General features: G+C 35.1%; 1 long non-coding RNA gene across 5 annotated transcripts in view; it reads left to right on the forward strand.

The window, feature by feature from the left end:
* LOC131401411 (uncharacterized) overlaps positions 1–14,500 on the forward strand; it is a 209,347-nt gene that overhangs the window by 45,328 nt on the left and 149,519 nt on the right. For all 5 annotated transcript variants that reach the window (XR_009217670.1, XR_009217673.1, XR_009217671.1 and 2 more), the window contains one exon: positions 9,194–9,276. This is a non-coding gene — a long non-coding RNA (uncharacterized LOC131401411). The remainder of the gene's footprint in view (positions 1–9,193; positions 9,277–14,500) is intronic.

Here is a 14,500-nt window from a genome sequence, read left to right on the forward strand (position 1 = left end):
CTTTTATCATTATATATTTCCCTTCTTTGTCTTTCTTAACCTGTTTTATCTTGAAGTCTACTTTGTCTGATATGAGTATGGCAACACCTGCTTTCTTTTGTTTGCCATTAGCTTGGAGTATTGTCTTCCATCCTTTCACTCTGAGCCTGTGCTTGTCTTTAGTGCTAAGATGTGTTTCCTGAAGGCAGCATATTGTTGGGTCTTGCTTTTGAAACCATCCTGCCACTCTGTATCTTTTGATTGGAGAGTTCAATCCATTTACATTTAGGGTAATTATTCATATATGAGGGCTTAATGTTGCTGTTTTGTCACTTATTTTCTGATTCTTTTGCATTTCCTTTGTTTCTTGTCCCATTTGTTTTGGACTGCCAATTCAGTTTGGTTGTTCTGTCTTATGACTCTTCTAGTTTTCTCTTTGTTTATCATATGTGGTTTTGTTTTGATTATTTGTTTAGTGGTTACCTTGAGGTTTGTGTAAAAAATCTTGTGTATGAGATATTCCATTATCTGATGGCCTCCTATTTCCTTATACTAAGTCAATTCAATCACTTTCCTCTTCCCCTTCTAAGTCGTTCTTGTTATACCTTATTCTATCTTGTGTTGTGGCTGTGTGTTTACAGTGATGAGGTTAAATTTATTTTTGGCGAATTCCTTCCTTTGATCTTTGATTTTAGTGTTTAAGTGGTTGCTAACCTATTCCGGTAAAGATCTACTATTTTTCTGAGTTTATCTACCTAGTTTTCTCCTTGCTCCAAGCTTTGTATTCTCTTTTTCTTCTTTTTTTCAGGCCTGAGGGCCTTCTTGAGTATTTCTTGTAGTGGGGGTCTCATGGCCATGAACTCCCCTAGCTTTTGTTTATCTGGGAGAGTTACTATTTCTCCATCATATTTGAAGGATATTTTTGCTGGATAGAGTATTCTTGGCTGAAAGTTTTTGTCTTTCAGTGTTTTGAATATACAATTCCAGTCTCTCCTAGCCTGTAAAGTTTCTGTTGAGAAATCCGCTGAGAGCCTGATGGGAGTTCCTTTGTACGTTATTTTTTGTTTTTGTCTGGCTGCCCTTAATATCGTTTCTTTGTCATCGATTCTGGCTAGCCTTACCACTAGGTGTCGTGGAGAGGGCCTTTGCCTTTTGATATATTTAGGTGACCTGTTGCCTTCACTTACTGGTATTTCCTGCTCCTTCCCCAAATTTGGGAAATTCTCAGCTATTATTTCCTTGAATGGGCTCTCTGTTCCTCTTTCCCTCTCTTCTCCCTCAGGAATACCTATAATTCTTATGTTACATTTCCTAATAGAGTCAGATATTTCTCGGAGACTTTCTTCATTTCTTTTTAGTCTTAGTTCTCTCTCCTCTTCCATCTGGAGCATATCTGTATTCCTATCCTCTAAAATGCTAATACTTTCCTCCATATTGTCAGCTCTGTTCTTTAAAGATTCCAGATTCTCCTTTATCTCCTCCATTGTGTTCTTCATCTCCATCAGCACTGATTGGTTTTTCTTTATGATTTCAATCTCTTTTGTGAAGAAACTCCTACTCTCATTGAAGTGTTTGTCTGTGTTGTCTCGTATTTCGTTGAGTGTTTTTATGATAACTATTTTGAAATCTCCTTCGTTTAGAATATGGATTTCTGTGTCTTCAGGGTTGGTTTCTGGGTGCTTGTCATTTTCCTTCTGGTCTGGTGATTTCATGTATCTTTCCATTGTGGTTCCTGTGTTGGCTTTGTTTTTCCTCATCCTGGAAATCTCTGGTTGCAATTTCCACCCGCCGCCACTGTCTGGTGGTAAAGGGCTGTGTAATCTAAGCCCCCTATGCTCTGCCTAGTTTTTCCACTGTAATCCCGCAGGTCGGATTGCTTGGTCTAGTCTGGTCAGCTGAGCTGCAGGGTCCGGTTTGCAGGGGGGGGGGGGCTCTCTCTTTTGCCCTCTGAGTCCCTGGTGTGGGGGGCTTCTCATTCGCCCCTCGTTATCTGCTCTCTGGGGTGCTCAGATGTTGATGGTAGTCCTGTGGCTCTTCTGAGTCCTCTGTGTGGGAGTTTCCCACTGGCTGAGAGAGCCTGAAGAGCTACAGTTTCCCCGCAGAGGGTTGCCCCTCTCCTCTCTTTGGGAGCCCCGCAGACCGGGATCGCTGATCTGATGGGGAGGGAGAGGAGTTCTCCTTACCTCTCCCCACTTCCTCCAGGGGCCCAGCATGTTCCACTCTCAGATGTGCAGCAGTGTGGATCTTTCTGATCTAGCTTTCACTGTCTGAGATTCTATTGTTGGTCTGTGACTGTTCCTTTTATTGTATCTTATTGGGGGAAGAGTTCACAGGAAAGCTCACTCCACCATGACGCTGACTTCACTCTTGATATTGACATTTTAAGATTTGTTTGAGACATATTTTCGTCACTCTCAATATTGACATTTTAAGATTTGTTTGAGACATATTTCTGGCACAAAAAGTAAAATAGCTTAAATACAGTTTATAAGCATTAAAATATAAAATAATCTAATGATCACCAGAAACTAATAAGGGTTCACTAAGAAGTCATGGAAAACTAATGTTTTTATTACAGAAAAATTTCAAACATCATAAAAGGTAGAGAAAATAGTAAAACCCACCTCATGAGCAAGAATGTGTTTTTGCCTGTTTCCTAGAGGCAACAGGGTTTGCTGTTTCTCTTCTCTGCGGCTTAAATCTTTGGCTTCTTTAGAGAGAAGTATCTGGGTAGAGGTTGGGGTTTAAGATTGACACTAAGTGGCAGATGATCACCTCCTGTGCACCCGTACCACAAAGGAGGGCTTTTTGTATGTTCTTCTATCCTGTCCTAGTCTTTCTCATGAACACTTGGTAGAAACTCATGAAAAATGCCTTTGAATGCAAACTCCCTCTGTGTCTGGGGACCCTAGCTGTTCCCGATTGACATACCAGCCTCCGCTTGTTTTCCAACAATTTGCTAAGGTTTTAGATATATCGTACCAGCTTGTGTGGTAGCCACCTCCTCCTCTTGTGCTCTTCCAGAGGTATGCCAATCTACATATTTCATCTCTCTTTGGAGAGGCTTATCCCTTCTTGAAATTTTGGGTATTTTGTTGGCCTGAAATTTCAGGTCTCTGATGGTTCAAAAATGCTAAGATTTTGTGGTTTATCTGGCTTTTCCGTATTGTTAGTTTGGGAGCAACACTCCTTCCAGTTTTATACATCTCAAGTGACAGGAGAAATTCAAAGACCATTGCTTTATATTTAAAATAATCCACAATTCATCAGTGTGGATTTTACTGGTATAATAGTGATATTTTTGTTATGTAGGACAATGTTCTTTGGTAGGATATCATAATATTTGTAGCCTCCTTTAGAGAAGATTTACATATATATATATATCCAACAAAGGGCTTATGTGATATAATAAGAAATATATATTTTTGGTCTTAGTTGCTGGCTCCTGGCCAAAGCTTCTAAAACCCTTGTAATTTCCTAAGTGATAAGAGTAATAGGAGCATATTTTGTTCTAGTATTTAGTTTTTGTCCCCAATTCCTGAAATAACTCCAGAGCTCCAGAGTAATTAAAGGTTCCCAGGGGAACCAACCATGTGATCAGAGGGTTGAAATTTTCAGCCCCACCCAATGACCTCCAGAGAGAGGAGATGGGCTGGAGATTCAGTTAATCACCAATAGCCAATGACTGAATCAATCATGCCTACATAACGAAGCCTCCCTAAAAACTCTGACCAAAGGAGTTCAGAGCAATTCCAGGTTGGTGAACACATCCACATGCTGGGAGGGTGGCATGCCCTGAGAGGAATGGAAACTCTGTGCCCTTTCCCCATACCTTGCCCTAAGTATCTCTTCCATTTAGCTGTTCTTGAGTTGTATCTTTTATAATAAACTGGTAAATGTTAAGTGTCACTCTGAGTTCTGTGAGCCATTCTAGCAAATTATCAAACCTAAAGAGAGGGCTGTGAGAACCCCTGATTTATAGCCAGTCACTCAGAAGTCTGGGAGGCCCATAAATGTGATTGGCATCTGAAGTGGGGGGAGGGGCAATCTTGTGGAACTGAGCCATTATCCTGTGAGGTCTGTGCCTACTCTAGGAAATTAGTATGAGAATTGAGTTAAATTGTAAGACTGTGTCAGTATCACCAAGAACTGGAGAATTGCTTGGTGTGGAAAAACCTACACATTTGGTCTAGAAAAGTAGAGTATAGAAAAACAGCGTTGTTCTTTTAGCTAATGTCCAGAATATTTCAAGAACTGCTACATATTACTAATAAAAGTCAAATAACTCAATAGAAAAGTGAGACACACCACATGTGTGACCATGGCCCAGACCCTGGCATCACCATCATGCATGCACCATACCTCTCGGGTATGGTGTCAGAGGATGGAGTGTCAGAGGATGGTAAAAGTGTAGAATTTTGTATGTAATTGAAGTTAAGTTGTCATCAATTTAAAATAGACCATTATGACTACAAGGTAATTTATGCAAGCTCAAGGTAACTACAAAGAAAAAACCTATAATAGACACACAAAAGATAAAGAGAAAAGGAACCAAAGCAAATTGGTACACAAAATCATCAAATAACAAAGGAAGGCAGCAAGAGAGAAAAAGAGAAACAACTACAAAACGGAGAAAAAACAATTAACAAAATGGCAACAGTAAGTCTTTGCCTATCAATAATTACTTTAAATATACATGGATTAAACTCCCCAATCAAAAGGCATAGAGTGGCTGAATGGATAAAAAACAAAATCCAATGATACGCTATCTACAAAAGATTCATTTTAGATTTAAGGACACACATAGTCTGAAAGTGAAAGGATGAAGAAAGATATTCCATGCAGGGGGTAACCAAAAGAAAGCAAGAGTGGCTATACTTATTTCAGACAAAATAGACTTTAAGTCAAAAACTGTCTCTAGAGACAAAGGTCATTACATAATGATAAAAGGATCAAATCAACAGGAAGATACAATAATAATAAATATGTATGCATCCAACATCAGAGCACCTAAATATAAAGAAAATATTAACAGATCCAAAGGGAAAAAAGACAGCAATTCAATAATAGGGGACTTCAATACCCCACTTTCAGTAATGTATAGAACATCCAGACAGAAAAATCAATAAGGAAACAGCAGACTTGAACAACACTATAGACCAAATGACCTAATAGACATATTCAGAACTTTTCAGCCAATAGCAGAAGAATACACATTCTTCTCAAGTGAACACAGAATATTTTCCAAGATAGACCACATATTAGGTCACTAAACAAGTGATAATAAGTTTAAGATAATTGAAATAATTTCAAGTGTCTTTTCCAACCACAGTAGAATGAAAGTAGAAATCAATAACAGTAAGAAAATGCGAACATTCACAAATACGTCAAAACTGAACAGCACACCCTTGAACCACCATTGGGTCAAAGAGGAAATCAAAAAGGAATTTAAAAACTGTCTTGAGAAAAATGAAAACAAAAACACAACATAGCAAAACTTAAGGGATGCAGCAAAGGCATCCCATAACAAGGAAGTTTATAGCAATAAATGCCTACATTAAAAAAGAAGAAAGATATCAAATGAACAACATAAATTTACACCTCAAGGAATTAGAAAAAGAAGAACTATACCCAAATTTAGCAGAAGGAAGGAAATAATAAAGATTAAAGCAGAAATAAAGCAAAATGAGAATTAAAAAAAAAACTAGAAAAAATCAATGCAAAAAAAGAGTAGGTTTTTGAAAAAATAAACAAAATTGACAACCTCTCAAAAAAAAAACAGATAGAACTACCATAAGACCCAGCAATCCCACTTCTGGGTAATTATCCAAAAGAATTAAAATATAAACTTCAAAGATATTTGCATTCCCACGTTCATTGCAGCTTGATTCACAATAGCCAAGAAGTGTGTCTTAGTCATCTCAGGCTGGTGTAACAAAATACCATAAAGTGGGTTGCTTATAAACAGCAGAAATTTATTTCTCACAGTTCTGGAGGCTGGAAGTCCAAAATCAGAGTGCCAGCATGGTCAACTTCTGTTGAGAGCCCTCTTCCAGATTATAGGACTTTTCCTTGTATCCTTACATGGCAGAGAACAGAGAAAAGAAGCAAGATCTCTCGTGACTCTTATAAGGACACTAATTCCCTTATTGAGAGCTACATCTTCATGACCTAATCTAATCCTAATTACCTCCCAAAGGCCTTTCCTCCTAATACTATCACTTTTTAGGGTAGGGTTTCAGCATATGAATTTTGGAGGGAGGACACAAAAATTCAGTCTGTAACAACATGGCAATAACCTAAATATCTATTGACAGAAGAATGGAAAAAGAAAATGTAGTGTAAACACAAAATGGAATATTATTTGACTGTTAAAAAGAAGGAAATGCTGTCATATGCTACAACATGGATGAACCTTGAGGACATCATGCTAAGTGAAATAAGCCAGTCACAGAAGGACAAATATTGTGTGATTCCATGAGGTATTCAAAGTAGTAAAACTTATTGAAACAGCAAGTAGAGTGGTGATTGTCAAGGGCTGGAGGGAGGGAAGAATGGGGAGTTGTTTTTCAATGAGTATAGAATTTCAGTCATGCAAGATGAAAAAGTTCTAGCTATCTGCTGTACAACATTGTGCTTATAGGATACTGTACTGTACTGTTAAAAATTTGTTGACTTTAGATCTCAGGTTATATGTTTTTACCATGATTATAAAAGCTTATGTCCATTAAAGACTTGTAAACAAAAACAATTAATTTACAATAGCATCAAAAATAATACTTAGGAATAAATTTAACCAAGGAGGTTATAGTCAGCCATAGAAAGGAATGAAGTACTGATACATGCATGAACCTTGAAACATTATGCTAAGTGAATGAAGCCAGACACAAATGGCCACATATTGCATTACTCCATTTATTTGAAATATACAGAATAGGTAAATTCATAGAGAAAGAAAACAGATTAGTTGTTGCTAGCAGCTGGGAGAGGGAGGAATGGGTAGTGTCTTAATGAATTTCCTTTTGGAGTGATGAAAATATTTTGGAACTAGATAGTGGTGATGATAGCACAACATCTTGAATGTATAAAATGCCACTGAATTTTACATTCTAAAATGGTTACAATGGTAAATCTTATAAGCACATTTTACCACAGCAAAAAATTGAAAAAAAAGGAATGAAATACAGATGCATGGTACAACACAGATGAACCTTGAAAATATTATGCAAAGTAAAAGAAGTCAGACACAGAAAGCCACTTATTGTATAATTCATTTATATGAAATGTCCAGCATATACAGTTCCATAGAGATATGATGTAGATTATCAATAGCCAGGCCCTGGTGGAAACAGGGAATGGCGAGTGACTGCTAATGTGTATGAGGTTTCTTTGTGGGGTAATGAAAATATTCTGTAGTTAGATAGTCGTGCTGGTTGCTAAATCAGTGAATGTACTAGAGCTACCAAAGTGTACACTTGAAACAAACTCTATTGGGTGTAATTTTGACTATGTTGTGTTATGAGGTAGCATAGCATAGGGGTTAATTTCACAGGCTTTGGAATCAGACAGACTTTAGTTTGGGCCTGACCTGCAAAACTTAAAAGCTCTTTAACCTTGAATAATTTATTTTCCATCTCTAAGCTACTTTTTTCCTATGTAAAATTACTATAATTCATATTTAGGTTGTTTCAGGATTTAGTGATACAATCCATTTAAAGCTCTTAAAATAGAGCCTCGGGTACTTAGAGTTCATAGAAATGGCAGCTATTATTGCTGTTGTTATAATCATCCTTATTATTATTCCATACGTATACATAGATAAATGACTGGCTGGAAATACATATTGCTGGTTAAAAAGAAATCATCTCTATATGGCAGGATTATGGACGATTGGTATTTCCTTTCAAGTTTTATTTATTTTATAAATATTCTCCAATGGGCATTTTAATTTGATAATATAGTTAGAATAAACTTTCTTATGATTTAAAAATTGAGGCATTTCACCTTAAAAAAGAAGCAACACTGTTCTTAACCCTAGAAAATTCTGCCCAATGATTTGCCGTAAGTATTTGCTTAGTGTGTTGGGTGTGGTTTCTATTTTGGGAAAATAACTATGAGGATCAACATCTCAGAAGTACCATCATGATTTGCAGCTGGTCCAACAGGTGGTACTATGTCTGACTGTATGGTTAGGTCAGAAGTAACAGAGCTGAAGCTACTGCATCAGGCAGCTTTTCAGATTGTTGACAGCAGTTACGTGATGGAAAATGTGACAGAGTAGCGAGAGGTGTCAGATCTGCAGATTTAGAGGTCCACTGTCATTGTTGATTGGTTGAGTGACCTTTTAATTGTAACTTAAGTAGCCAGGAGTCTTTGTTTATGGAAGGTTTCTAGGACTGCAATCTTTCACACGCTTCCTTATAGCAGTGTCTACAGCACTGCACCACTGTTCGATTTCTGACTTTCTTTGGAAGAGATTGTAAATCTTGTGTTGCAAAGTTATTGATCCACAGAATTCCAGTTTGATGATAAAAAAAAAATTCACAGTATTTGCCAACATATATATTCTCTTTTTATGACTGGAACTCATACAATATTTGTTGTAGAAGAAAGGTATAAATACATTTAATTTTACGGTTCATAGGATAGTACCATCATTGCAAAGATGGAGCAATTCTCGTGCAATATCTGAAAAACAGTATGAAAGTTTCTGTTTTTCACCAAATATGTCATGTGTGTTTTATCTTCCGTAATGTATATTTCTCCTTTTGTCTTAAAAGTCTTTAACCGATAAACCACTATAGAAACATTTTGGATTACTATTCTATTGTTTGAATGAAGAAGCATATATTTAAAAGTTACTTTAGAGTTTTATTTATAAAGATTCAATTCTTAAATTGAAATTATTTACTTCTAATCTAGATGAGAATGTCTTGTAGATTTCTACATGCCTAGTTCTGCTCCAATACTAAAAGAAAATTTCATCACCCCCTGAAAAGGAAAATCTTCCTTTTCCTAACTTTCACTCTTCAAATCATTGCTTTCTTCCAGCCTCTCCAAGCTCTGCCTATCAGAGCACTTACTCCTCTTAAACACAGACTGGTTCAGGGATAAGTCAGTGATCTAGATTATGCCAATCTAAACCTAACTGTAGTGATTGGCCCAGGGCATTAGGGCCATGTTGATCTAAGAATAAATCCTGTGTCTTCTTCAGGTACTACCAAAAGAATAGAAGCCTAAAGTTGCAGTTGATCACCACAAGGAGAGGGCCTACGCTGGAGTAAACTCAATGTAGAGGTAAGCAGTGCCCAAAAATGGAGACTTAGCCTGATGACATCACTTTTAGTCCCTGTTTCTAGCTGTTTGTGAAGCTAGTAATCCCCTACCCTTTTTCTTTTCCAAATCCAAATCCAGAGTTGGATTTTCTATCATTTGCTATGGAAATAATACTGACTGAATCATAGAAGTATATGCAAAGTGAGAAAGAGGCAAAAAGGAATGAATGGCTAGAAAATTGGCACAAAGAAAGTATGATTTATATTTAAATGGTGTGCTAAAGGACATACATGTTTCAACCAGAAGCAGAAACGGGGAAGGAAATTTCCTGCACAAGAAATAGCATGTACAAAAGCATGAAGGTATGAACGTGCATGATGCGTTCAGGGAACAGCAATGCAATACCCTACAAAAAAATGGTAAAATTACCTCCATAGTCTTAAATTAGTACAGGAATTAATAACCCAACAGAGTCCTGGGAATCCAAATTTATATATTTTTTCAAAATATCAAATGAAAGGAGATGGATAAATGTTTCAATATTCAAGAGTGCCCCCCATTTAGGGCATTAGGGGCAAAAAACACAGTTTTATTTTTTGTCCCTTAAAAGACAAACTTTGTGTTGCCTAAATTCTAACTATGGAATCTGACATAAAGTGATAATGGCTTTACACACAATTTTCTGAAAATGGAAATTCACTTTCTGGAAGATGCAAATCAACTATTAGGTTAATAAGAAAAGTAGCATGGGATTTCTCTGCAAACTCAAAAGTAATAGATAATTTAAGAAAGTCTAAAATATGAAGCTTTTGTTTTATTTTTCTGATTATGATGATAATGTATGGGAGAAAGAACTATTCCTTCACCATTTAGGTTCTTCTGGCTGTTCTAAGAATTAAGTTGACATGAGACAGAACAGGAGAAAATCAAACAAACTTAATGACATGTATACATGGCAGAAACCCAGGAAAACTGAGTAACTCACCAAAATGGCTGAAGCCACCACCTTATATACCCTCTTTAGTTAAAGACAAAGGAGCATGTTGGGGGTAGTGGTTTGGGACTTCAAAGGGGAGGAAGACAATTCATATGGAGATGGAAAAGCAAATGTTTGGTAAACAAATGTTTGCTGGGCTATCTATAAACAATGGGATCCGAGAAAGGACTTTGATAAAATGAGCCTTGCTAGGTGCCTTCCTGTCTACGATACCTAGAGTTATCTATGGTGATAGCTGCTTCCTGGGACAGACTTTCTATCTTAAATTCTTTTAGGCAGTTAGGGGGAAGGTCAAAGTTTCTTTCTGAGTCTTCTGTTCCTAAAAATAATTAAGCCCAAGAGACACATTTTGGGGTGACAAATTCACATCTCCCACAATAATAAAAGCTCCTTTTATAAATTTGGAAAATGGAGAACATTTACAAAGATAAAAATTAAAGAAGGGCCCAACCCCGTGGCTTAGCGGTTAAGTGCGCGCACTCCGCTACTGGCGGCCTGTGTTTGGATCCCGGGTGCGCACGGATGCATCGCTTGTCCAGCCATGCTGAGGCTGTTTCCCACATACAGCAACTAGAAGGATGTGCAACTATGACATACAACTATCTACTGGGGCTTTGGTGAGAAAAAGGAAAAAAAGGAGGAGGATTGGCAGTAGATGTTAGCTCAGGGCTGGTCTTCCTCAGCAAAAAGAGGAGGATTGGCATGGATATTAGCTCAGGGCTGATTTTCCTCACAAAAAAAAAAAATTAAAGGAGCATAATCCTATGATGGTGAGAGAACTACTGTTATATTTCTTTCCATTATTATTTTTCATACAAATTTTTAAGGGCAACCACTATTTGTGTTTTATACACTTAGATTATAATTTTGTATTCTGCTTTCCACACTTCAAATGAATTTGCAAACTTTCATCACACTGTTAAATACTTTTTATTATACATCTTTTAAAATATTATATAATAGTCTACTTGAATGTGGTATAATATCCAGTTATTGTTGAAATTTAGATAATTTCCAATTTTTCACTGTTACATATAAATATTTAATGAGTCTTTTTGGATGAATAAATTTTATGGCATCCATTTCTCCTCAAAATAGATTCCCTCCCCTGCTCAAAAATAGGGAGAACTTGGTAAAAAAGAATGATTCTTTTAAAATATTTTATGTAAACTTTCAAAGTGTTGACAAGAAATTTTCACGTATTGAGGTATATGGGGTAGCTATTCTGGTTTAAAACTGATTTGGCTTGAACTAAAGAAATCTGACTTATGGCCTATCAAACACACATTGTACATCTGCTTGAATCATTAAAGTAAAGAATATATTAAACGTTATCTCAAGGTAAAAGAATGCACTCTTTGAAGATAAGAATGCGTACTTTCCTTCCTACAATGCCAGTATCGGTGATGCTCGTATCAGTACTCCAGAAGATAAGTTCTGTTTCCAAGACATCAGGGTCGTGTTGACCTGCTAATTTGCAACTGAATACCTCTTTGAAACTTTGATGAATATGTATCCTGGGCATGTTTAATGTTTGCTTTTTGTTCTAGAAATGTATAAAATTATACTGAAAACCATGCTTCTCTGGAACACTTTCTTCCTTTGTGGAGACCGCCTTCCCAGATTATAGTCCTCAGCCTGGCTGAAGTAAAGGTCACCTTATCTCTCATCTATAGAATGGTTATAGTTTATTTGTGTCCAGAGTGTCCTTCCAAAAATATTATCAGTTTATACTTTCATTAGCAGATTAAAACAGTGTTTCTTTCATTACACCCCCAAAGCACTACTTATAGTAAGAAAAAGTTTTTCATATTTTATCAGTGACAACATAGTACCTTATGGCTATTTTAATTTGAATTTCTTGGTTTATTGGTGAAGTCAAACATTTTCATTTTCTAGTCTTTCTGTATTTTTTATTCTGTGAATAATTTAGGGCTTCAATTGATTTTGATATGGTAAGACATTTTTCTTTGTGTGAATATTTTTCTCAAATGGTTATTTTTTTTTAATTTCCTAAATGTATATATGACCAGCAGAACTTTACGTTTTTATACAATAAAACATTACTTTTTATTGTTCTTTATAACATCTTTGTTTTTAATCTAGAAAATTTCCTCTGATAAATATTTTACCTCTTTTTCTCTGGCAGTTGTTTTTTTATTTTATATTTTTACAGTTAGTTCATCAAACAGTTATGATTAGTTTTGGTGTAAAGATATTCTTTTATTTTCTTTTTAATAATTCAGCAATTATTCCATAACCAGTTGTTAAGCAGTCTTTCTTTCTCCCAATAATCCATGATACCTCCTTTATCACATTATAAATTCTTAAATATATTAGTGACTATTTCAAAGTTATTGCTTTTTAATAACATTTTTCATTATATCAAGAGAAGTTGGTCACTGTAGGAAAATAAATTAATAAATCAAGGTATAAAGAAAATATCCCTTTCATAATTCCACCAATTCTCATTTAATTTTCCTTTGGAATATATTCATGTATATATACACATATGTGTGTGTGTGCATGTGTGTGTACATGTGTGTGTATGTTGAGCATAAATTTTTCATTTTTGTAAAACTCACATAAAACTAGCCACACTGTATTGTATTATAGTATCCTGTTTAAAAAAATTGTATCAATTTTTCTCATATCATGAAATTCAAAATCACAAATGTAAACAGCTCATAGCATTCTATCATAGAGTTGACCATAATTTATTCACCCATTCCTGTAATTTAAGTTGTCATTGTTATAACATTAAATATTATTTAAAAACAGTTTTAAGTAGCTGCATAAGAGCTCAACCAAAGGGTATTTTCACCATATTTTGCTTACTGATTTCCATAATTTTTTGATGTTTAAGTGATCAAGTAAGGGGTCAAGTTTTTTCTATTATGAATGAACCTACAACAAAAAATCTTTCTTGCAATAGATTGTTGATGGAATCTTGATTACATCTTTAGTATATTTCTACTGATGTGCAATTACTAGGTCAACGTCTATGCACTCTTGGCCAGCTATTCTGTTCTAATGCTCTATTTGTCGAATCTGCCCATGACAAATGGCTTTACCATTTGCAAATATAGGGGTTTCATACATATATACGAATATATGTATTATATATACTTTACTTACTATATGTGTATATATATATTAAAAGAGAATTTGCCTTACTGTATATATATAAGGCAACTTCCCTTTAATACTCTTCTCTATACAATTTTCTTAGTTTTTCTTACTTTTCTATTCTCATAGAGGAATTTTAGAATCATTTATCATACTAAAATATGTCATTGAAATTATCATTGGAATTGTTTCAGATTTGTAATTTAATTTGTGAAGAAATAACATATTTAATTTCTGCTTCTTTGTATCCAGAAATATATCTCCTTTGATTTATTCAAGTTTTAATTTACATCACTCAGCAAAGATCATATCTTTTCTTTTTGTGTAGATCCAGTACATTTCTTCTTAGGCATTTTATACTTTTTTGTTCCTTAGTTTAAATATTCTTTTTTCTGTAAATACTCTACTTTCCATGTGACTCTGTCTGCTATATGAGAATTCTAATCTAATTTTTCTATTGTGCTAGCTCTTTGATCTCCCTTGTTAGTACTACATATTGTTTTATGTAGGTAGTGATATGGCCTATAAATAAGGATAATTTTACCCCTTTTTCCAATAATTACTCCTTTTATTTTTAATATCTTGTAGTATTGGGTAGAAATCAATAACAATTATAAATTATGATTTTAAATCTGTTTCTAATTTCAACCAGAGTGTTTCCAGTGTTTACTATTAAACAGTAGTCATGCTAAGAAAATATTTTTTAGATTACTTAGGAAGTTTTTTTATACATGAGGAGAAAAATGTTATTTTTATCAAATGATTTTTCAGCATCTATTGAAATAATTATATAATGTTCTACTTTGACTTGTAGATGTGAGGATTTTTATTGATAATAAAAAGACTAATACTTATGTACCTACATAAATGAAATTGGACCCGTATCTTACACCATACACAAAAATCAACTCAAAATGTATTAAAGACTTAAACATAAGATCAGAAACTTTAAAACTCCTAGAAGAAAACATAGGAGGAAAGTTTCATGACATTGGCCTTGACAATGATTTCACAGACATGGCACCAAAAACATAAGCAACAAAAACAAAAATAAAAAAGTGGGACTATATCAAACTAAAAAGCTTCTGTACAGCAAAGGAAATAATCAACAGAGTGAAA

Source organism: Diceros bicornis, chromosome X (assembly GCF_020826845.1).
Source record: "Diceros bicornis minor isolate mBicDic1 chromosome X, mDicBic1.mat.cur, whole genome shotgun sequence".
Classification (NCBI taxonomy): domain Eukaryota; kingdom Metazoa; phylum Chordata; class Mammalia; order Perissodactyla; family Rhinocerotidae; genus Diceros; species Diceros bicornis.